This window comes from Ursus arctos, unplaced genomic scaffold (assembly GCF_023065955.2).
Source record: "Ursus arctos isolate Adak ecotype North America unplaced genomic scaffold, UrsArc2.0 scaffold_6, whole genome shotgun sequence".
Lineage (NCBI taxonomy): Eukaryota > Metazoa > Chordata > Mammalia > Carnivora > Ursidae > Ursus > Ursus arctos.
Genome location: NW_026623078.1, coordinates 32,812,612 through 32,837,229, shown reverse-complemented (window position 1 = coordinate 32,837,229; position 24,618 = coordinate 32,812,612). Strand labels below are relative to the sequence as shown.

Here is a 24,618-nt window from a genome sequence, read left to right as displayed (position 1 = left end):
GTTCCCTCTCTTATCGACTTTAAAACATGGTGAATCACCTAGACTCTCTAAGCTTCTGTTTCTTATTCTGTTCTCTAAAGCATGAATGATATCATCTACCCCTTCAGACATTTGGGAAGAATAAGTCGATTAAAAAAAAAAAGTGTGAAGAGTTGAGAGCAGTAAGGCATAGACTTTTATGGATCTGAGGAAACCATAAAGGCTCTCTCTGTTTAGAGATTAAATTTTCGTAAGTGATCTGCCCGGATATTCTTACAACTAAGAACCTTCACTGAATCACACAACTATTTTAGAATCAAGGCTAGAACCCAGCTGCTGCCGAGCCAACTATATTCTTTTTCCAACTAACTTGAAACTGAACCTGATCATTTCTGTACCTTGAATGCTGGTCTGAGCAGCCATTTGACATAACACAATAACAAACCCTTTGAATTGAAAGGATAAGACAAACTGTTACCATCACTAAAACTACTTAGGGCTAGCCTTCACACCAAGTGGTGAGGTGAAATACAGACATGGTTTCAGGGATTCTACAAACAGACCAGACCAATGGATGAGATGGGAACAAAGTACTAAAACACATATAATTATTCCCATTCTCCAACCTTCTGAGTAGGAAAGAAACTCTGGCTACTGGTTTGGTTTATCCCAATTGAGGGATTGGCAGAGATGCAGAATTGAAGAAACAGAGGAAGGGAGAGATTTCTTTACATAATGCAGACATAAGACATAGATTCTGTTCCCTCTTAAATCCATTGTAATTAGGGTCCCACCTTAGCACTCCACCAAAACTGCTTTAGTCCAAGGTCACCAACGACCTCTGTGGCTCAAGCAAGGGGTCCATATTCAGCCTACATATGGCTTGACTTTTCAACAACATTGAGCACAATTGCTAGTTTCCACCTGGCATCCTTTTTCTTGCTTTTTCCCCTCCCTCCTTGGTTTCTCCTTCTCGTTCACCTCAGCTGGATCCTCTTTTTCTCCCTGACACTTAAATGTTGGAGTGTCCCAGGGCTGGTCCTTGCTCCTCTTTTCTATGTGTTGTCACAAAAATGAAAACAACAACAAAAATATGAGTGAGTTTCTAGCAAAGAGAGGTAAGACAAATAGGCAAAAGTGAGGAGCTGCTCTAGATAACAGGCCCGAATGAGAGGACAAATAAAGATATGGAACCCAGCAATTGTCTGAATGTCCAATTAACAGGATTGTCTGCAACTTCTATACTTCTAACATACACAAAATGATCTAGTAATGATATTGCAAGTAGGAGGTGAAGGCTAAAAGGAGCCTGAGAACTAGAAAATGAAAACTGAGCAAGCAGGATGAGGGTCCTCATGGAAATGTGTGAGTACATGCCCTGTGGCAGAATGAGGTAAAATCTTTCAGTTGGCCAAAATTCCTCAGAGAAAGACATCTAAAGAAGTGGCTCTCCCCTAGAGGAATGTACACTTAAGTTACCAGCAATTGAGTCTAGGGAGGGAGACATGGATCGAAAAGAATCATGGGTGTGACTATTGGCAAATCGAGCTAACCGGCCTGGACTAAAAGAGGATTGTGACCATTTGTTACTATGTCCGTTGGTCTCTTACCATTCAGAAGCAGGAAGCACAGCCTGAGAAAATCACTCAATCCCCAGGGAAGGCATAGTCTCCAATGCCTTCTTCACCTGTAGTCAAGGAGGATTATGAAGATGGAACAGGACAGAACTAAGGGCTATGGAAAATAGTAGAAACCTGGAAACTAATCAAAGAGCATTTCTGCACACCTAGGGTACAGGGCTGTATAAGTCTAGGTCCTCTGCATGCCAAGGCAGGATTAAACATGGAACAATTTTATTAGGGAAAAATCCCATGTGAAAAGAGAAAGAGCCAGATGCAGCTGAGAGAGCCATCAGACTGTGATACAAGTCTGTCCACAACTGAAGGGGAGAAAGGGAGAAGCCTGAGAAGCATTCTAGACTGCTATGCAGTTTAAGCAAAGTCTAACAAAGCCATGAGGGAGTTGGCATTACCTGGTCAACCCACTCATAATTCAAGCTTGGCCTTTTTCTTCCTCCTTCCATATGTGAATATTGTCATTTGTCCCATATGAATGTGAACTGTTTCTGATCTCCTTTTATCATTGGAATGAAAAATAATGCATTTTACAAATCAGTGGCCACATTCTTGTACTTGAGGCCTTAACTGAATTATTTTAGCAACAAAACTGTATCAGGCAACAGCAGCTTCAATTGGGGTTGCTACTTGGTTAGACCTACAGTAGTTGATAGCCATTTTCTGGATCCATCTGGTCTCTGCAGGTGCCAGACTGGGCAAGTAACTTGACATATAACAGAGACCACCACCCTTGCATCATCTAGATCTTTAATAGTGACACTAATCTCCACCATTCCCACTGGGATAAAATACTGCTTTGATTTTCTATCTTGGCTGGGGGTTAGAGGGGATTAGTTTTAGAGGTTTCCATTTGGCATTCCCCATTATAGTATCACTTACTCCACAGGCCAGGGACCCAATGTGGCAGTTAATCCCATTCGAAGTATATATCAATTCTGATTATGCATTCAGGACTGAGGAAATGACCACTGGGTGGGTCCAAGGAAAAAGTGGACGCACTGAGCTGAATTTCAGTCAGGATTTTATTTACTACCTGGTCTCCATGGCCCCACTCCAACAGGAGACCAGAAGGACATGTTGGTCTCTGGTTGTCAATATCAACTTAGACTCTGAGTGCAGTAGTCCTCATAATGCTTGTTATTCCCCTTTCCCCAGTGTACTCTTACCCAAATAAATGACTGTTTAAGTCTCTTTGGGGAAGGATAGGATAATTGTCATGGTATATACTTCCCCTTAGGTTGAAGAGCCCTTCCTCTTAGGGACCTAGACACTTCTTTAGTCAGTGGGTTCCAGACCTGAAAATTGACTGTCTCTGAGAACTGAGCAAGAGATCTTAGTTTCTTATTGTGCAGGACTATTCTCAGCCTCTTCTCTTCTATCATTCTCTTTTCTCTCCACCCCCCTCCTTCTCCCTCTCCCTTTCCCTTTCTCCCTCTTTCTCTCTTTGTTACTTATTGATGTTAGGCAGCACTATTTGCCCCTGGGGACACATGCTTTATTTACCATCTATGCAACTCCTGGTGACCTTGCCAGATTTTAAAATAATTGTGGCCTCCTGGCTTCTGGTGGTTAAGCACCACCACCTGGCCTCTACTACTGATGGGTCCCACAGGACATCAATTCATGAAATGAGCACAGCTCTGTGACCACCTAGCATCATTACTGGCCTATATCTCTCTCACCAGCACATTCCTGATGACTTTGGTGAATGGTCTGTCCTCTCAACCCACTCATGGGATATAATCTCATTGTGGATTTTCTGGCCTTGCATAATATCCACTCACCATGCCCACTTTAAAGCACTTCTGCCCCTTTCTCTGCCATCTGCCAAGGCAACTCAGGCATTTCTAACTTACTGAGAGTTGGCCATTATTTTTCTAAGGTTGTAAAGAGCCACCACAGTAGCACATTTTCCTATGCCTAGAGTCTTGGCTATAGTGGTCATCCTTATTTCCAAAGAAAGTGCCCCAAGTTAATATACCCTTGTTTATTCAGACTTACATTCTGGCCCCTTGACCATGCACCCTTAAAGAATCCCATCCCTACTTATTGGTCCGGCAATCAGGAGCGGTGATGAGGGTAAATCTGAACGGGGTGCAAGAAGAGGCTTCTGCGGCATCTTCCAGCACAGCTGAAGTGCCAACCCTTTCAATGGAAGGGAAGGATGGTCACCGTCACACAACTAGAGGGTCCAGAGGGACTGTAGAGTCAGCATCCTCAGGGACATCCAGAGATCTCTGTACCACTTCTCGGGATCCCCAAGTTTTCCCTACTAAGCGTCTGAGTCTCCCCTAACAGATCTGCCTTGGCTGAGTGTCCAACATCTCTGAAACTCTGAAACTCCCACAATTAGCTCTGCTCCCTGCCATTTGACTCTACCTGCATTTAAATATGTGAAAACCACCCAAGCTCCCTAGTTTTCACATTTAGTCATTAACCATTAAGAAAATAGCAGGCGAACTTCCATTATCCTTATTCTCCATAGCCTCATTTTGATACAGCAGTAGCCAGCCAACTCCACTGCCTTTTTTTTTAAGATTTATTTATGTGTGTGTGTGTGTGTGTGTGAGAGAGAGAGAGAGAGAGAGAGAGAAAGAAAGAAAGAAAGAAAGAACAAGTACATACAAATGAGGGGAGGGACAGAGCAAGAGAGAATCTTCAAGCAAACTTCCCCACTGGGCAGGGAGCCTGATGCAGGGCTCAATCTCATGACCCATGAGATCATGACCTGAACTGAAACCAAGAGTCAGATGCTTAACTGACTGAGCCACACAGGTGCCCCTCCACTGTCTTTGTAGGCTTGGCTGCCTTGTTTTGGTCACCTGTGGCCATACCTAACCCTCCTACGCCAGTGACTTGTGTCTTTAGTACAACATTTGGGATGTTTGTGGCTGATTGGAAGAATGATTTCAATTTAGTCCAGCTTCCATCTCATCTAATGGCCCAAAGCAAAGCCTGCTTCATAGGCATGTCTTGCACTCAGAAGGGCTCTTCTAGTCCCATCCTGAAATTCTCAATAATTTCATATTTGAACTTGTTTTGTAAGTAAAGTCCAGTGGGACAATGGAGCATACACGTGAGCAGAGGAGATAAAGCAAAATGCATGGCAGCCTGTTTTGTTTCTTACCTCCCAATCTAGATGTGTGCTCATGAGGTCTGTGAACACAGAATTCCAGGGTACCCATAATAAACTGAAGTTTAGAGATACTCAAATCAAGTGCACAGTGTGTTATGTCTACAACTGAGTAAAAGCAAGAACACCAATAGTTCCAAGATGCTATGCCTTCTGTTCCAACCAGAATTGCTTCAAACACAGAGAGAAAACAATGGTGTTTTAAGAAATATGAACAACCAAGAAACTATATTACATTCTTTCTTACTCACATTAGCTCCCTGTGTTAGTGAACTACTTTATATTAAAAATGATGACACAGAAGCAAAGGAAAAACAGGGCAACCCACATTTCCCTCTCCTTTCAGTCCTCCCTTACTCATCAGTAAGTCAGAGGTAGAAAGTGTTAGTAAAATATGTGTATGTCAAGAAGTGACATAAAAACAGTTGAGTTAATTTTGTGCAGTTTCCACTGTTCTGATAAGGAAAAAAAAGATATTCAGATATAAGCTACAATTTTGGTGATTCCACATATAAGTCAAATGCTCTTCTATTTGCATTTAAAATAGACATTGCACAATACAAAGATAAATGGCAAAATTAATGTTAATAATTTAAACTTTATTTTTCCTTTACTTAGATAAAAATACCATGACGAGAGAGTATGAAGGAAAGGAAAAGCCTTTTATTTTAGTACCTTTAATAATACTTTTTTTCTCTACTTTTTGAACAAGATGCCCCATATTTTCATTTTGAACTGAGCTCTGCAAATTAGGTAGCCAGCCCTGGTCACCAGCTAGTTATTCAGCTTCTCCCCAGCTTACTTATTTATTATTGAGTGATTAAGTGAAAAGCAGGTTCTGGCTGCAGGTGCTCAAGTCCAAGAATGTGGCCCCCAGCCTCAAAATAAGGGAAGCTAATGTGCAGGTTGATCTGTTGGGAGGAAGCATGTCATAGTAATTAAGAACACACAAGCCAGAATTGGAAGTGTGACTTCTGACCTGTTGCCTTTACAATCAGGGGCAATTTACTTAATCTCTGTGCCTCATTTTTTTCATCTGTAAAATGGGATTGTGATTATAACATCTACTACACAAAGTTGGGAATATTAAGTGAGCTAATATATATAAAACACTTGTCATAGAGTCTGGTACTATAAATATGATAAATATTTATAGTAGTATATATAAATATAAATTAAATATAAATATAAATACTATATAAATATTAGCCATTAATATTATTTCACAAAATAGAGGGAAATAGCCTTACCTTAAGCAGAAATATGAGCCACCTACACTTTATGATAAATTAGTATTATATTATAGGTTAGCATTATTTTTTAAAATTATATCTTAGAAATATTTTACTGGGGCGCCTGGGTGGCACAGCGGTTAAAGCGTCTGCCTTCGGCTCAGGGCGTGATCCTAGCGTTATGGGATCGAGCCCCACATCGGGCTCTTCTGCTATGAGTCTGCTTCTTTCTCTCCCGCTCCCCCTGCTTGTGTTCCCTCTCTCGCTGGCTGTCTCTATCTCTGTTGAATAAATAAATAAAATCTTAAAAAAAAAAAAAAAGTTGTTTTTAAAAAAAAAAAAAAGAAATATTTTCCTTCACTAATACTGCTTAAACATACTCAAATATGGTATAAGATTTTGGTAGGTGAGCAGAAATCCATCATGATTACCACCAAATGAGCAGTTTCTGGTCACCTTAAGCTTGTGAGTAACACTACTCATGCACTACTTCAGGTAGTCAACCTGTAGAGATGCTGACTGCACTATTGCTGCATGGTGTTGGAGCTACAATTTCTTGGGAAGGAGGAGAAATTAAGGAAATGTTATTTCCTAAGTTAAATGTTTATTTGGTAATTCACTAACCACATAGAAAAAAAGAACTCACAGCAAAGCTAGCTGAGACAAACTGGCCTTCATGTATCCTAGAGACTCACCAATGTTTGGATGTTCCAGAACACACAGATCATACATTATATTGATGTAACACAACTTGGAAGGTTCAGTACTACAGAGATTAGAGCCTGAACTTAGCTACAACTGGGAAGTAATGTTTGTAATTAGAGAGACCTAAGTTCCCATTTCTCTAAACAGCTATGGAACTCTTCCATGTTCCAAATCCCTTTGGAAGTATGTGAATGTAAGGAGGAAACAAGTGCCCAGCCTCAATAATTAAAAATACCACTGCAACATTTATCTTTAAAGAGAGCTTTGCATGCTCGGAAAAGAAAGATTTCAACCTGATTCTAAGTAAAATAATCTTTAAGAAAGTACTCACAAAAATTATTTTTTTAAAAAATGAAAGCATGCATTTTTTCCTTTTAGGTTAATTCCATTCTCCTGCAAAATGTCCTGGGCATTTTGATTCTTTTATTGTTGTTCACATTTTCATTTCTTTGTGTTTTTCTCCTCTCCTAGTATACAAGCACTTTCTCATAAGTGTTTATATCCTTCCAAAGTGATTAATATAATGTCATACAAGAAATAAAAATATTGTTTCATTGTCATTGGATTAGTGAAACTTAGTAGGATTTTCTAACGAAGATAATTCTAAAATGATAGAATTTGAAAGGAATATAGAAATCAGAGATTTTATACTATCTTTCTATAATAATGGCTAAAAAGAACACTGTGAAGTTATTAAATCTCTGTAAGTCGAATACTATGAAACAAAGCACTTAGAGATGGTATAGCAATAGCAGGCCTAACTTGCTTGTCAATTCTCAGTGCTACTTTTCTCCTCAGAAGTTTCTGGAATCAAAGTGGATTAAAGCTGTGCCTCTACAACTCTGGAAAATGTCAAAGCCAAGCTAAGCACTCTACCCTTTGACATTCACTCACCTCAGTATCTGGGTCTAATCCGAAGTATCTATAGGCAAGTGGCAGCTTACTCTTAGGATGGTATAAATTTAGAACTGGAAAGGTTCTCAAAACTTATCCAGCCCATACTCTTCATTTTCACATGCAGTACTAAGACCCTGAGGAGTTCTATCATTTTCCCAAGGGCACTCAGCTCAACAGAGAAGGTAAACACAAGCCATCAAGTCTCCTTAACTCCAGGGCCCCCTCTTTTAACCTGACAGCATTGTCTTATCCAACTTTCAGGGGATTCTATGACCCAGAGATAATCAGGAGCAATGTTTAGTTATTAGATCCTTCTAAAATAAGTCACAGGAGAAACAATGCACTAATTCAGAAACTCAAGAGAATCAGGACTTCCGGATGCTTCCCAGACTGTTTAGAGGTCATGTGAAATCCCCATGTACCTATATAAATCTTTATTCTACTTCCTATATTTTGGAGGCACACAAGAATATTGACTGCAGACTGGTCCTGAGCCTCTGATGTAATGAGTCAATAGCTCTTGTTTGAAACACCTTATCATGGTTTCCAAGGCTTCTTTTTGAAGAAATTCCCTGCCTCTCAGAGTCACTGCAATCCTCCAGCGTTGGGAGTTGGGCTGGGAATGAAGCAATGCATTGGATGCTGAGGTTGCAAAGTTTAATGGTGTCAGGTTGAGTAATTGCCATATTTTTTTTTCTCTTCTCTAACTTCCTCTGTTATAGCAGTAAGATATACAGTATAAATACTTAAATACACACAGAAAAGGGAGAGATTTTATAAGGAAATGACTTCAGGCTTATTCCTCTAGGGCTGCTACAGAATTTGTCTGCCTGAGAGGTGGAGGGAGTATTCTCCCCTAAATTATGAGATCAAAAATAACAAGAACAGGAGCCAAATTGGGGCAAGGCTAAGAAGTTAGGACTTAGCCTCTTATGGATGTAATTATATTATTATGGAAAACTTGCAGACATAGAAAAGATAGCTTCAAAAAATACATGGAGACAGCGTAGAGGCCCACATGTTTAAGTGCAGAATTGGCTTGAAACTGCAGTCATACAGAATAATCCTTTAGAATCCTAATTCATTAAAACAAAAAGAAATCTTAGAGGACATGTCAAACAGATGAGAGATTAAGAAACTGAGGCTCATGACAGTTAAGAGACTATCCAAAGGTCACACAACTGTCAGACACAAATCAAAGTCAGGCCTTTCTATGTATTTCATATTTGCAATCACCTGCTTAATACTGTTGTGAAACAGAAGTTCAGCCCCAAAATTTAAGAATCAAAATGTAATCTGCTTGAATCTATGGACTGGAGAGTTGTGAGACATGTCAAGGACACGGAGAGACTATGGGAAAAGAGAACACATATTTTCCTTTTGTCATTATTTAATGAGCAGTCCGTTCCTCCATGGCCACTGCTTTTGGCTAGGTATGAGCTATGGAAACATTTTTCCTGGATTCATCTATTCCCTGGAAAGGAAACTCAATCTGGCTTAAGAGAAAAAGTTTCTCTCCAAGTAATGATAAATTGTCTAAATTGAAAGCTCACACCATAAACAAATTTGAACAGCACAGACATCTCACAAAATTAAATTTCCATCTAGTGAATTTGAATGATGTTTTGAGAAAAAGAGAGGATAATGTTTTCAGCCCTGCTTTATATGACTTTCTTCCATAGTAGTGTTTTTAAGGTCCACTCCCAGGTAATTGAGAACACAATCATAATGACTTTTTTTTATTTCTCCATGCCCTATTTTTAGTGAAATACTTAATGTGCTTTGAGTGTAACCACTAATAGTATTGTTTTTACAAGGAAATAAAAAGGCTTGCAAATTTTGATATTCATGCCATTTTACTTTAATTAAATACAAACTGAATACATCTAAGAAATTTAATCACACAAAATGTTCCATGTGCATTCTTATTTTTCTTTTGCATTTCACTGGAACTAAATTTCATATTTTCATACAATCCATATAATCAGTTTCTCCATATTTCAAATTCACTAGTATATTATCTAATAGTTCTGTTGTATAGTTTAAACTAAAAAGTAATTGATTTAAACTACTAGTCAAAAAAACTCCAGGATCAATTTTTTTATAAAAATTACTCATAATCTTTTACGTAACTGTAACCAGGCTCCAAATTACCCTTCTAATTTTATCTCCCACTCTTCTTCATCCTGCCCCAGCTCCAGACACGGTGAGGTGGTGTTTTCTCATCTGTCTCATGCTTTTCTACCTCTTTTGCTCATCTTATATATTCCTTCCTCTAACAGCCGCAAGCCTAAATCCTACCCAACCTTCGGGAGTCAGATCAGATGGCTCCCTAACACTCTAGCATTCCCTAATACTCTGATCAGGATTAACCTCGCTGCTGGTAAACTTTTGGAGCCTTTCCCTTTCTTCCTTCTACACCCGCATCCTTTTGCCTTATAACACACATCTTGAAGGAACAATTGACAAACAGTCCCTGACCTATGATAGTTTAACTTGAGATTTTTTCACTTTATGATGATGCAAAAGCAATGAACATTCAGTAGAAACCATATTTCAAATTTTTAATTTTGATCTTTTCCTGGGCTAGTAATACAAAGTACAGTCTTCTCTCATGATGCTGGGCAGTGGCAGCAAGCCATAGCTCCCAGTCAGACAGGCAATCATGAGGGTAAATAGTCATCATGTTTGTGACCATTCAGTGCCCACCCAACCATTCTGTTATTCACTTTCAATACAGTATTCAATAAATTATATGAGATATCCACACTTCATTATAAAATAGGCTTTGTGTTGGATGATTTTGCCCAACTGTGAGCTAACATAAATGTTCCGAGCACGTTTAAGGCAGGCTAGGAGAAGCTATGATGATAGGTAGGTTAAGTGTGTTAAATGCATCTTTGACTTAGGATAATTTCAACTTAAAATGGTTTTATCGGAACAGAACTGTATTGTAAGCTGAGGAAGATCTATACTATAGTGATTAAGAGTGAAAACTCTAAAGTCATACAACCTGGGTTCACATCCTACCATTATGTTGACTAACTGGGGATCTTAGGAATGTCCTTTAACCTCCCCATGTGCCAATCTCATTATTTATAAAATGAGATAATTATAGTACCTATCTCATAGAATTGATGTAATAACCTAAGATGATATACGTAAAATGATTTGAAAGATGCCTAACATCTAGTAAGTACTCAATAAATGTAAGCTACTATCAATTCTAATTTTATTGCTATCATCATCATTAATTCACTAACAACTGGGAGAGCTGCAAAGTTGCCTTATCATGTCAATTCTTTTTTCCTCATCTGTACTAAAACAGTATTAATATCTTGGGGTGCCTGGGTGGTGCAGTTGTTAAGCGTCTGCCTTCAGCTCAGAGCGTGATCCCGGCGTTAGGGGATCGAGCCCCAATCACGCTCCTCTGCTATGAGCCTGTTTCTTCCTCTCCCACTCCCCCTGCTTGTGTTCCCTCTCTAGCTGGCTGTCTCTATCTCTGTTAAATAAATCAAATCTTTTAAAAAAACAGTATTGATATCTTAATATTAGTTATTTATTGATGCATAACAAATTCCTACAGGTCAGGAAACTGGGGGGTGGCTTAGCAGTGTTCTCTGGCTCTGGATCTCTCACAAGGCTGCAATCAGGGTGTTCATTGGGGCTGCTATAATCTCAAGGCTCTATTAAAGAAGGTCCACTTCTAATTTCATGCTCTGGTTGTTGGTAGGATTCAGTTACCCACAAGCTATTGGACCAAGGGCCTTGGTTACTTCCTGCCTATTGGCTGGAGGTCACCCTCAGTTACTTGACATGTTGGCCTCTCTATAACGCAACATACCACATTGTAGCTTGATTCATCAAAACAAGCTAGTAAAAGGGAAACAGAGATAGTATAAGCAAGAGGGGTCACTGTCTTCTGTAACCTAATCCCAGAAATAATATCCTATTGCTACTGTCATGGTCCATTTTATTGGGATTGTCAACAGGTCCAGTGCACACTCAAAGGGACAAGATTACATAAGGTCATAGAATAGTAGTGGTGGGATCATTGAGGGTCATCTTTAGGTGGCCTACCACATGTTATAAAGTTATGTAGAAATTAAATAGGACTGGTGTATCTGAAATTCACTGTAGAGTGCTTAGTCCCTAACAGATACTCAAATATATGAGCTTATTTTCCCCTCCTTAATAAAAGTCCTTAAAAACAAAAACATTGATCAGTGAGCCCTGCAGTACCTTAACACTATCCTAGGCAGATACCACTTCCACCAACCACAAGAGGAATAAATGATAAATGATACTGACACAACTGTTCACATTTCAGTTAATACTGTTTCCATGTTCAAAAAGCACAACTTATGTACCTTTTAGCAGTAATTCATTTTACAGTACAAGTGTGTGGTACGCAGAATAATGGTCCCCTAAAAGTGCCCTTACCTGAACCCCCCCAGGACCCCTGAATAAATTACACGGCAAACAGGGCTTTGCAGATGTAATTAAGTTAAGGACCTTGAGATGGGACATTGCCCTAGATTATCCATGTGGACCTTATTCTTATCATAGGAATCCTTAAAAACAGACAGCCTTCCCTGTCTGTAGTCAGAGAAAGAGGTGTGATTACAGATTGGTCAGAGATACACAACATTGCTCGCTTTGAAGATGGAGAAAAGGGACCACTAGCCAAGGAATGTGGACACCTCCTAGAAGCTGGAAAAGATAAGAAAATGGATTATACCTGAAAGTCTCAAGAGAGGAATGAAACTCTACTGACAACTTGATCTTAGCCTGGTGAGATTAGCGTTGGACTTTTGATCCACAGAACCATAAAATAATAAATGTATGTTATTTTAAGTCATAGGTTTGTAGTAATTTGTTATATTATGTGGGTCATAGAAAAATAATACAAAGAGAAAATATGTAACTTACTCATGAGAGGAATCATACACAGTACTCTTTAAATGTTCAATGAATATACATGGTCATTGTATAATGTAAGATATTAAAAATCATTGAAAGTTAAAAATCTCTAAATATCACAATCACAAAACTCTGGGCTATTTTTTTTTAATCACTGTATTATAAAGATATTACCTATCATCAAAAGCAATGAGACTATTAACTATTGTGTTTTCACTTAGCAAACACTTCTAGAATATTTACTATGTGGTAGACACTATTATAGTCACTTTAGAAACATTAACTCATTTGATCTGTTAACCCTAAGAGATGGTTACTATTGCCATCCCTGTTTTACAGACAAAGAAGGTACAGGCTTCATTCGCTTGCCCAAGAGTGCATATGCAGTAAGTGGCAGAGTCAGAATTCAAAGCTAGGTACTCTGGCTCCAGTCCATGATTTTAAACACCAGTTATGCTTCTTCTAAAATCGTAACCTTATATATTCCTGGTAAGTTGCTTTATATACTGTTTTAGGCTTAAGCAGAATTTTTTCAATTGTATGTTTTCTGAGTTATTTTCCTTTTTAGAATCCATTCAACAATTACTAAGCACCTCCTCTGTCTTGGGCATAGAAGTAAAAAGAAACGAATAAAGCAATGAGCCTCCCCTTCAAGAATTCACAGCTTAAGTGACAAGAGACAGACAGGTAAATAGATAATGACAAAATAACATAATAAATTCATTCAAGCAAAACCATCTCTTTTTTAGGAACGTGAGGGGGTGCGGAGGGGGAGGGAGACAAGAAGACTCTGCACTGAGTGCAGAGCCCCACACAAGGCTCAACCCCAGGACCCTGAGATCATGACCTGAGCCAAAACCAAGAGTCTTACACCCAACCTACTGAGCCACTCAGGCTCCCCCAAAACCATCTCTTGTTCCCTATCCATGAGTTCATGATTTAGAAGGAAAGACTAGTGCTTAAACAAACAATGTGATGCCTTAAATGCTACAGTAGAAGCACCTAACCTGTGTTAACAGATATAGAAAAAGGAATAATGTTTGTAGGAACTGGGGTGTGGGGGAGACACTGAAGGGTTTGAAGAAAGACAGTAACAGAATAACATGAGTTTAGTACTTTAGAAAGATCACTCTGGTGAGCAGGGAAGAGATTAAACCTGAAGGGCAGTAAGGCTGAAGGCCACAGATTTGCCAGGAAATGATTTAAAGTACAAAGATGATGAGAGCTTGAAATAAGGCAATGGTAGCAGAGATTATTAGAAGAGAGGGTGGGATCTGGAGTGATATTAGAATGCATTGTGGCCAGGGACCCAGGATACGCCATGGGTCTCCCTCAAGGAATAAGAGCAAAAGAGAACAGTGAGAAGTTAGCAACAATGGCTGTGTAAACACTAGGCTGACAGATGGTGAGAGTGAGTATTTGGATTTTGTGTCCTGTTGCCCTTCTAAGTCATTTGGACATTAACCTGGGTAAGTAGAGACTGGACGAAGTGCTTACAGCGTAAAATCAGATAACACTAGAAAGTAACAGTGCTAGAAAGACGGATATACTGGAGTGGGGAGAAATCGGTATCTGAGAAAGGAGATAGCATTGTGGTATATTAAAAGAAAAATTTTAATTAAAAATTTCTTTTTAATTATATTTTTTAAAAAATCTTATTTTATGAAGAGACTGAAATTATCTAAAGGAAACATTTCTTTTTACAATTAACTACTGTTTTTAAAATGTTGAATTGTCACCAATAATTATAGCTAGCAATAGCTTACTTTGTGGAGACACTGTTCTAAGTATTGTACATATAGGGCCTCATTTAATCCTCAAGTGTTATTATTAATTCAGTTTATTGTTAAGTGAGACCCAGAGAGGCTGAGTAACTTGTCCAGGGTCATCTAGTAACTAGTAAAGTTTGAATTTGAATCCAGACATTGTGACACCAAATCCTGAACTCGTACCTGTATCACTAACCATGTTTAGTAAATCTAGACATTCAGAAATAATTTTTACTATGTTGTGGTTCAGACCACGCAGAGGCTCTAGAACCAGACTGTGTAGGTTCCAATCCTCATTTCGCCACTTACTAGCCACGTGAAGTTAGGCAAGAGACTTCCCCGCTCTCTGTTTTCCTATCTATAAATGGGGATAATAATAGTGCTTGTCTCCTAAGGCATTTCCAAGGACTAAACAAATAAATGCAGAAAAAGAGTTTAGAATAGTGTCTAGAACATATTACGCATCCAATAATATTTACCTGTTATTATTAACATTATTCTATCCTGAAGTACTGAGAATACTGGTAAGAAATGCTGTATATACCACATGGCCCCAGTTGAGATCTGCAGTAGACAAAATAATGGCCCCTAAAAATGCCCATGCCTTTATCCCTGGAACCTGTAAATATGCTACCTTACCATGGCAAAAGGGACTTGGCAGATGTGGTTAAGGCTGTGGACCTTGAGATGGAGAGATTGTCCCAAATTACCTAGGTAGGCCCAATCTAATTAGATTCTTAAAGGACTGCAATTAGAGAGAAAACAACTGAAGTAAAGGTTAAGAGAAATCATGAGAGGCTCTCAACCCAGCAGTGCTGGCTTTGAAGAGGAAGAGAGAGGGCCACAACCCAAGGAATATGGATGGCTTGTAGAAGTTGGGGACATGCCCTCAGCTGATGAGCTAACATGGAACCAATACTACCACAGCAAGGAACTGAACTCCATCAACCTGAATAAACAAAAAAACCAAACTCTTCCCTACACCCTGTAGAAAGAAACACAGACCTATGGACACCTTGATTTTGGCCCAGTGAGATCAGAGTTGGACTTCTGACTACAGAACTGTGTGAGAATACACTGGTGTCGTTTTGAGCTGCTAACTTCATGGTAATTTGTTACAGCAACAGTAGTAAACTAATATAAGATCTATGTTTAACTTTTTCCTTAAAGACTCAAATATATTGATTTAAGAGCTATGTAATATGCTAAAATGGATTTAACTTTTTAAAGTCAGCAACATTAAACTATGTTAGGGGCATAAATCAATGTCTCCTTTACATTTCTATTATTGAATTCCTTAGAACCTAAAATTTGCTGAAAGGCTAGAAGAAAGTATCATAAATAAGATGCTATTATAATTCTTTTAATCTTTTCTTTATATTTAAGGAAATACTCTATTTTTTTCTTAAGTTCTCATAATTAATGGATGAGTTAATTATACTTTGATTTTTTACTAGTATATTTTAAGCCCATAGCCAAGTCCTAATAAGACTCTTCATTATCATGTTGACAGAAATTTATAAATTTTAGGTTTAAACATTAACATGTTGCATTTACAGAGGTAAAACACTCAAAGGCCAAATACACCATGCTGTGGTTATCTACTTTTCCACTGTCTCTGAATTGGTACTCATTAGGTCCAAGAGAGTAAGGGCCATGTCTGGGTGTTCACCTTTTTATCTACACTGCTTAGCAATACTCTTGGCCCCCAGCAGTCTTAAATAAAGGGAAAAAAGTTAAATAAAGGAATGAAAAACAAATATATTTTTAAATTAAGTATAGAAAATTGGAAGTAAAGCTTCCCTGAAATTTCAGCTTATTAGCTCAGTGGAAAACTAAAGAGGTATACTATATCAAGAGGTTAAATGATAAAAGTTGGAGCTTATTTTTAACCAAAATCTTAAATGTTCTACATGTTTTATGTTCTTAATCAGATTCATTAAACATAAGACAAATATCTTGCTAGCTTGGTACATTTATTATTATCAACAGCTACTGTGATGTTCATGTGGCATACATAAGGTTCCATAAATTAGAACTTGCTTTCTGAAAATGACCTCTGTTACTCTTTTTGGGGTGCTTTTTCCCACTTCCATAAAAATTAAATGAAGCAAGTATTATCTGCTGGCCTACTTAAGAAGTACAACATGGCTGCCTTCACAATTACTAAATGAAAGCCTTGGTCTTATTCAAAAAGATTTTCTTACCCTCCAGAACAGCACCATTCAACATAAATGTAACATGAGCCACATTCTAAGTTTAAATTTTCAAAAACATTCCCATTTCAACATGTCATCAATATAAAATGAACTAGTTTACATTCTTTCTTTTCCATACTGTACCTGTAGAAATCCAGTGTGAATTTTACTTAAATCTCAGTTTGGCCTACCCACATTTCAGGTGTCTAGGAGCTACTATATGGACCAACTGCGGCTCTAGAAACCCCCCCCCCTCCTGTGCTTAAGCGAACTATACACCCTATTAACTTGTAGCTACTACTCTGTCTCATCTGTACTGTTGGTTCATGTGCTGGCAAGGACTTTTTTGTTAACTAGTTCGGGAAACCATCAACATCATCCTTCTTAGGGCTGCTTTTACCAAGATCTCCTTAATACGTGGAAGACAACAAAATTGCAGGTGTCAATGTTAAATTGTACACCTTTGATGTAAAAATGAATTTGAACAGTATTAAGATTCATTAATAAATGTTATTTTATCCATAATGTTTCATATTCTGGTTAACAGAATATGAATTCTGTTCCACAGAAAAAATATTTAAAAATAAAAGCTGTCTTGTAATACTGCTTCTACAGGATACGCTCTGGAACACGTAACAATACAGCGGTGGTAGGACTGTGCGCTCCTGGGGAGAAGAAGGCGGTGAGGCGACAACTAAAACGTTCTTAAGACCTACTATGTGCAGGAAGGTTTACCTACCTCTTTTCAAAGCTTAGAGCAAACTCTCCAGCCAAGTCACTGCCGTCCATACTACAGAAGCAGTAGGCAGTGACAATTCATGCAGCCACACATAATTGCCTGGAGAACTCTCAAAAAATAACTTCCCTCAGGCCCCAGTCCTAGAAATTCAGACTCAGTTACCCAGGGCTGGGCGACCTGGCTGTCCGTATTTCTAATTGTTCCTGGGTGATTCACATGGATCCTGCTGCTCCCAGGTGCTCACCCCCCCCCACCCCCCCCACCCCCCCCCCCCCACGGTACGAGCGCGTCCAGCCGACCAGCAAGGCCTCTCTGGCCGAGGCTGTGCAGGGCGGACCGCTCACGGACGGGGCTACCCGCCTTCCTAAGCCTGCAGAAGTCAACAAGCTACCCACCCTCGACACGCACGCGCAGCAAAACGGCCCCTGCCCCGAAGCTCCCCCCTCGCCCAGGGCTCTCCTCCCCCAAGAGGCCATCCCGCTGCGAGCCCTCCACCCTGGGAGAGCCAGGAGCCCGGGAGCTGCGGAGACGCCCCGCTGCCACTCGGCGGCGCTTGTCCCGCCGCACGCCGCGCCGTCCGAGGGCAGGGAAAATCCTGCCCTCAGAGAGCCCGGGCTTCCCCGCGGCCTCTTCACACCGAGGCCTCTTCACGCTCGGCCCCGACCTGGGACTGACGGGTTCGCGACTGGCCTGCCAATCAGATACGCTTTCCTCAGAGTGGCCGACCGACCAATCACCGTGCGCGGGAATCCTCTTCGGCTCTTCGGCCCTTCGGCCCTTCGGTTCTCCGGCGTTCCCTGTTGCTCGGCCCTCCCGGGCCTTCCGCCGCGCTCGAAAGCTTAGTTCTTCTTGGTTTAATTTCCCCTTTTTTCTCAGACACTTCCGGGTCCTGCGTCGCTCCGGAAGCCGGCGAGTTCCGGAAGCCTGGGTAATCCAGGTTCTGCTAGGAGAAGCCAAGCTTCCCAGAGAATGTCTCAGAGAAAGTTACGTGGAACGGGGGCGTTTCGCAGACTCCTAAGGTCAGTGTCTGCCCGAGAGAGCCGGAGTGAAAACCTGAGGTCTTGCTTACAGCTGGGAGGGCGTGGAGTTTCACGACGTTGTCGCTGTCGCCCTTACCTTGAGTTTCCCGGTTTATTGGCTTCCTGTTTTCCTGGAAGAAGCAAATCAAAGTCTGATTTGGGAAAGGCAGTGAAGTAGGCCCGAGCGCCTAAAAATAGTCTTAGTGTCACACCATTAGAAGAAAAAAGTCAAACACAGCTAAACTTGAGTTCCTTTGCCTTCCACGAGATGACTTTTTAAACACTTCAAAATCTTTTCCGCGCACTTGTCGGTGGTGAGATTTACTTTTTAAGAATGGCTTAAAAAGTATGCAGTGTCCAAACTAATATCGGGTGGCTCATATAAAGTGTTATATTTGGTACAAAAATAGAGGATGCTTAAGTTTCTAACATTTTTGAAAGCCTGTGAACTTAGAAGCAGTTTTAATTTTCTTCGGGAGGAAGAGCTGTTGAAATTGTTCATACGTAATTGCTTGCGATGAGTTTGTTAACATTTAATATTGATTTCTGATAACCGAGAGTGTGAGAATAATTGACATTTTTCTTCTGGTGCTTTAAATTAAAAGTCGTTTCTTATTTCTTTAGGTCCCATTTTCCAAAAATACCACATTTAGTGAAAGGGCTTTTCCCGAGACCAAGTTGTTGAACGTCCACATCTAACTTGTTCTGGTATTCTGTGATGCCCCTTGAGAATTTTTTACTTTAACAATTTCAGGCAATTACAGGAAGTTTGAGACTTTATCCACACCACAATTCGCTGTCTAAACACCTTCCCCAATGTGTTATTTTTAGTTAAACCTGAACAAAATAAACTTGGGATGGCTGACTTTTTTTTTTCCACTTTATCTTCTCTTAGATCTGCCCATATTATCAATTACTTGTATCCAGAAACATTAGAGTTGAATGATTTGAGCCAGAAAGGGACTGGAAAGAAGAGAGACAATGGAATTATTTAAAAAGTGAAAAAAAAAAAAAAAAAAGAAAACATCCATATATGTACCTTTATACTTATTATTTATTTATTTTATTTATTATATATATTTTTTTCCTTTAAAAAAAAAAGAAGAAAATGGAAGTAACGGGACATAGTAAAGAGAATATTAGACTAAGCGAAGAGAATTGAGTGCTAGTCCTGACTCTGGTTTCCTTTGACCGGCCCTACCTCGTGGCCTTATTCTCTTCATTTTTAGAAATTAGGGGTAGCATTCAATCTGTGGTTTTAAATCTGTTCTGAAGAAGAATTTCTATGGAAATTTCCTGGAGCTACATAGGGGAGAGACAAAGCAAACAGACACTCAGCCGTATTTTACAAGAGCAGCTATTTTATGTGTTCTGTCTGAAAAATAGTGTTTCTGTTAAATTTAAATCCATATCTTAGACTAGATTATCTGTGTTTACCTCTGGCATTATGACTCTGTTTCAAATTACACATTTGTATCCAGTGTGCATTCATTCGATGAGTAGTTTTTTTAATAGTAAAAGATACATTCATTATTAAGTCATGACTAAAAGACACAAACAAGTCTATATTGTTTCATTTGTTTAATAAATACAAACTTCAAATTTCTTTGTGATGAGAATCATAATTCTTTATTTTTCTCTCTTCCTCCTACCCTGGTATTTTAGCCATAAAATTTTTGCTTATTTTCGAAGCTTATAATAATCTTTGCAATAGGGAGGGCAGATATTTTCCATTTTACATATTCTGTAACTGAATCTTAAAGACATTGACAGTCTTGCCCAACATCACATTACTAGTAAATTTGCATTTTAAGTCTTAACTGCATGGTTTCCTCGCACATCAGGTAATTTTAAAGTCTCTTTCTCTCTTTTGCACTTCACTGTGCTCAGGTTCCTGTAGCACGAGGAAAATGTATGCCATATGCACAATCTTTATTTCTGGACAAAAGTTCTGCTCTGAATCACTTGCTCCTTTTTTTCCTCCCTTGATTATCTTGGGCAACCTCTAAGCAAATTGGATGCCCCCTTTACCTCCTTCCTGTGAAATGACAGCAGTTTCTAAACATTCCATGTTCCTCTTCAGTTCCTTTGGAATGTGGAAGAAACCTCTGGAGAAAAGCTCTGTACTGCTCCATTTGCCCCATGTAATCCTGGCACTGCAAATGCCAGCACTGTGATTGCTCTCCATGGAAGTGGAAGCAGGGAAGAGGATGTCTAACACTCTCGTCCTTCCCATTGCGCACTATTAGTCAACTTATTTTCAGTCTTTTACCATCTATACAATCAAAATGCCCTTTCTATATTGCTTTTTATTCTGTTTAATATGTTTTCTTTTTTTTTTTTTCAGACCTCTCCCTTCTTAACTGCCTGTCAATAAGGTGAGATAAAATTTCATCCAAGTTACGTTGTCTTCTTACTATTAAGTCAAAAACCCGAAGAGCTGTAGAGTAATTCTGTTTTGATTCTGCATAACTGTTCCCTTCTAGTGTTAGGTGAATGGGCATTGCCTCTACCTTGCATATAGTATGTATTCATAACACTGAAATGAATGTTCACACCTCATTTTTTCACCCAGATATTCCCTTTGTTCAGATTGGACATTCAGTCTCTTTGAACGGTTCTCTGACAAGTATAGAGTCAGGGAGAGAGAAGGTACACAAGATGCATCCCAGGCAACATGGGCAACTTTCCCACATTCCTTTGCTTTTTTCCCCATTTACAGTCCTGGGAGCTTGACTGGCAGTCTGGTCTTGTGAATGATCTTGAGGGAAAAAAATTTGCTTTGAGCTCTGCGGGATTGAATTTGTTCCAAGTTTACCACATTTCCATACTACTTACTAACTTCCTTTGGGTGTCCCACAGTTTCTCTGCTGTTTACCAGAATTTACTGATTATCAGTCTGACCTTAAACAGGTTGTTAATCTTCTCAAGCCTAACTTTTGTCTTCTTAAAATGGACATGATAGTCTTTACTGTGTTATGAGGATTAAATGAGATAAAGAGTGTGAACAAAACATAATGCCTCACACATAGTAATGTATCACATGGTACTTCCTTCTTGCCCATTGCTAATACCTCTGTTCCTTTGTGGATATATTTCCATGTTGTCTCTCTCTCTCTTTTTTTTAAAGATTTATTTATTTATTTGTCAGAGAGAGAGAGAGTGAGTGCAAACAGGGGGAGCAGCAGGCAGAGGGAGAAGCAGGCTCCCCACTGAGCAAGGAGCCAGATGCGGGACTCAGATCCCAGGGTCCTGGGATCATGAGCTGAGCTGAAGGCAGAGGCTTACCCAACTGAGTCACCCAGGCGTCCCTCCATGTTGTCTTGAATGCCCTAAAATATGCAATTAAACAGGTTTGCCAATAATTTGCAAGTCATTTAAAATTCTCTTCTGAGGTCTAGATTCCTTTTCTAAATTCGTAGAGTACTTAAAGATCTAGTAGCTTCATGTGTTTCATATGGCTCTTGTTTGTTCATCCTTGGATTGTAATTTTTGCTGTAGTTCATGCCTATACTCTTAATCTCTTAACATTTAGCCTTTTAAAATAGCCCCATTTGCACGTCCTGTGGTGTCCTCCTTAAGTGTTTATGTTCATCTTTTAGGCCCATCACCACCTTGTTTGTTAGTCAAGAACACTAGTTTGGAGCATGACTCTGCCACTCCTAGTTGTGTGATTTTACACAAGTCAGTTAATCTCTCTGTGCTTCAGTTTCCTTGTTTTAAAACATAAATGATAAAAGAACCTCTTTCATAATATTAGTAAGGATTAAATGATTTAATATTTGATTTTGCAAAGGATACTTAGCTATGATAGTCCCTTGTTAACACTTGATAACTGGTAAGTAGTATATATTTACTACAGTCGTAAACTCTTAAGTTGGTGGGTATTGTCTATAGATGCTTTGCTGTTTTTTTCTGTGATTGTGTCTCTGTCTCATGTGTTCTGTTCTGATTTCTCCACTTCCTCTAGCCTTTTTCACACTTATCATTTCTGCAGTTGGAAATGGCTGTTCTTTTACTTTTTTCTTCCTCTTCCAAAGTTTCCTAAAATAGTTCTTATAAGAATTCTAGATAGGTAGACTTTTGCAGTTGATTTTTTGAAATTTATTTTTATATCTTTTAACTGCTAGAGAGTATAGTGTGGGAAAATGACTTGTCCAGAGTCACACAGCCTGTTGGTGAACCTGGTCTAAGATACAGAACTAATCAGAACCAGTTTAACTCTCTTTCCCCATATTCACTCAAACATCTGCTCTTTATTTTCACGACATGCTTTCTCTCTTAAAGACTCAAGTATCAACTTTCTGAAAGAAAAGATTATGAGTGCCATGCTTTTCTTTTTGTAAAACTAGGCCAAGGTATTGGAAATTCTGTTTTAAGGTTTAAAAAAAAACAGAGGGAAACGGTGATGTTAGTTTTAAATACTTGAATAAGTATCTTAAATAAGTAAATGAAATAGGGAGCGTACTCAATTGTATAAGACTATTTATAATCTTAATGATTGTAGTATTTGATTTGAGTTCCCTTTTCTCTCCAAATTAAAAAATATATCTATATTTCCCGTGTGCTAGGTTAAGTTACTTGTCGTTGATCCATGTTCATCTTTTTGAGCAATTTATGCGATTTTGAAGTTTATCCTAGAAACATTTTGTTGTGTACTCACTCACTACCAGTCCCAAAAAGAAAAATCCTATTTGGATTTGATGAGGATTACATTTAAGTTAGGAGTAATTTAGAAGTCTAGCGTCCACCACAGAATTTTAAAATTTCACATGTCTTGTCTGTATTCAAAAGAGCACAGTTGGGACTTACAACATTGGATATCTATAAACTATTGAAACTTGGTTTATATTTGATGAAAGAGTAGAACAAAAGAGTAGTGACAAGTCATTTAGCAGCCTGTGGCAGAAGTGGGATTTGAACTTCTAGTTGTTGATTTCTAGGCCTATTCACAGTGCCAGAGGTCACAGTGTCCTAATGGGTCTCAGTCATAGCTTTTTCTCTTTTGCTCATGTTTGAAATGTGTTCTGGGAATCGGTGTCCTGTTAAATCCCTCTTTGAAGCATGTCCCATTTATTAGTATTGATTTCAATACAATGGACAGTAAATCTATCTGACTACACAAAGGAAATAAAATAGTAGGGTGTAGTTCAAAGCTTAAGATCTCCAGTTATAGAACTTTATTCACATAACCTCATAATAGGAAACATTAGTTTAAAATTTTTTCAAACCTAAAAAGAAAAAATGCATATATTGTCTCATCCATTTTGATTACTTGAACCCTCAGGATAGTGTGGCAGCAACATTGTCATACTAAAATTTGGTTGATTATTGTGGATCTGAAAAAAGATAGCCTGGCAGTGGGTGCACATATGGGTTTGATACCTTAGAGAATACTTGGGAATCACAGGTTTCTGCTGACAAAGTTTACAGGACTGTAAATTTAAATGTAGAGTTTTTGTAGGCAGCATACATTGACAAATATGCCTAATGGTAATACATCTAGTACTGAGAGTCTCGAAACAGGTCAATAATAATGTGTATATTGATAGCAGCAATGTAGGAGATGTTACTTGGTATTATAGCTAAAAATCTATGTTATCCCCTTAATCATAATTACATTAATATTGACAGACCCTTGACAATACTCACATTATTATTGATAGATTTCTGTCAATAACATGTTTTAAATAAAATATATTCATTCATAATTTGTACTATACTCAGTAAAAGCTCTGAAATACATTTTGAAAATTCTTCCTTCTTTAGTGAGATACAGTCATTTGTTTTGGTTTTGGAATGTGATATAGATGACAGTTTATTTGGGGGAATGGAAAGCATAAAAAGAAAGGATGAGTTACATAAGGATAGATTTATATATCTCTGCTCTTAGTAAATGAATTTCAGTTGTTTTTTCTTCTGTGAAAGAAAAGCAGTATGACGTGTCTAGTGATAAAATGTCAGCAGGAGACCTTTTTAATAGTTTTTTGTGCTAGATCATTTTGTCTTAAACATATTTATGTGATAAGTTAATCACACTAACCCTATAGATGCTATAATTTGCCTTGAGCATCTTTTTCCCATATCCTTAATGTAGTAGTATCCTTCACTAAACACATATTATGTAGTGCCAATTATACTTTTAATTAATTATTTTTATAAGTCTCTTTACATGACCATAAATGTTTCCCCTAGGTTGGCCCTTTAGAATCTTAAATTAGTACAGTTTGGGAAGTGCGGATTGGGAAGGGAAAGGGTTATAGAACTGTGTATTAAAAGAATGAGATTTCATGGCAGAATAGGAAAAGGTATTGCCTGTTTTTGACATTCTGGGAAAATCAATTTGAATTAAATCTGATGATGTTCGTTTCAATTCTGAACAATCCC

General features: G+C 38.7%; 1 protein-coding gene across 8 annotated transcripts in view; it reads left to right on the top strand.

Moving 5' to 3' along the window:
- The first annotated feature begins 13,776 nt into the window (after positions 1–13,776).
- PEX2 (peroxisomal biogenesis factor 2) overlaps positions 13,777–24,618 on the top strand; it is a 58,955-nt gene continuing 48,113 nt past the window's right edge. For 7 of the 8 annotated variants that reach the window (XR_008957719.1, XR_008957718.1, XM_044382734.3 and 4 more), the window contains exons 1-2: positions 13,777–18,231; positions 20,579–20,609. The gene's annotated coding sequence lies outside the window, so the exon portion shown is untranslated. The remainder of the gene's footprint in view (positions 18,232–20,578; positions 20,610–24,618) is intronic. The other variant, XM_044382736.3, reaches the window with a different exon arrangement.